The 512-nt window shown below is 48.8% G+C and overlaps 1 long non-coding RNA gene across 1 annotated transcript in view; it reads right to left on the reverse strand.

The window, feature by feature from the left end:
* The window catches only part of LOC116217694, a 1,127-nt gene extending 615 nt beyond the window's left edge, over positions 1-512 (reverse strand). Inside the window, exons 1-2 of the long non-coding RNA XR_004162382.1 lie at positions 453-512; positions 6-214 (exon numbers count right to left, since the gene is read on the reverse strand). This is a non-coding gene — a long non-coding RNA (uncharacterized LOC116217694). The remainder of the gene's footprint in view (positions 1-5; positions 215-452) is intronic.

A 512-nucleotide genomic window follows, 5' to 3' on the forward strand; every position in this document is an offset into this window, starting at 1 on the left:
CAAACCTTCCGTATAGTGGCCCCAAATAATGATCCCAAATTGATGATGGCCCCCAAATCACCCCAAACCTTCCATAGTGGCCCCAAACCTTCCAAATAGTGGCCCCAAATGATGATCCCAAATTGATGATGGCCCCCAAATCACCCCAAACCTTCCAAATAGTGGCCCCAAATGATGATCCCAAATTGATGATGGCCCCCAAATCACCCCAAACCTTCCAAATAGTGGCTCCAATTAACCCCAAACCTTCCAAATGGTGGCCCCCAAATCACCCCAAGCAACGATGGCGGCCCCAAATGATGATCCCAAATTGATGATGGCCCCCAAATCACCCCAAACATTCCATATCGTGGCCCCAAATGATGATCCCAAATTGATGATGGCCCCAAATCACCCCAAACCTTCCAAATAGTGGCTCCAATTAACCCCAAACAACGATGGTGGCCCCAAACCTTCCAAATAGTGGCCCCAAATGATGATCCCAAATTGATGATGGCCCCCAAATCACCCCA

The sequence above is a fragment of the Meleagris gallopavo genome, unplaced genomic scaffold (assembly GCF_000146605.3).
Source record: "Meleagris gallopavo isolate NT-WF06-2002-E0010 breed Aviagen turkey brand Nicholas breeding stock unplaced genomic scaffold, Turkey_5.1 ChrUn_random_7180001888454, whole genome shotgun sequence".
Classification (NCBI taxonomy): Eukaryota; Metazoa; Chordata; class Aves; order Galliformes; family Phasianidae; genus Meleagris; species Meleagris gallopavo.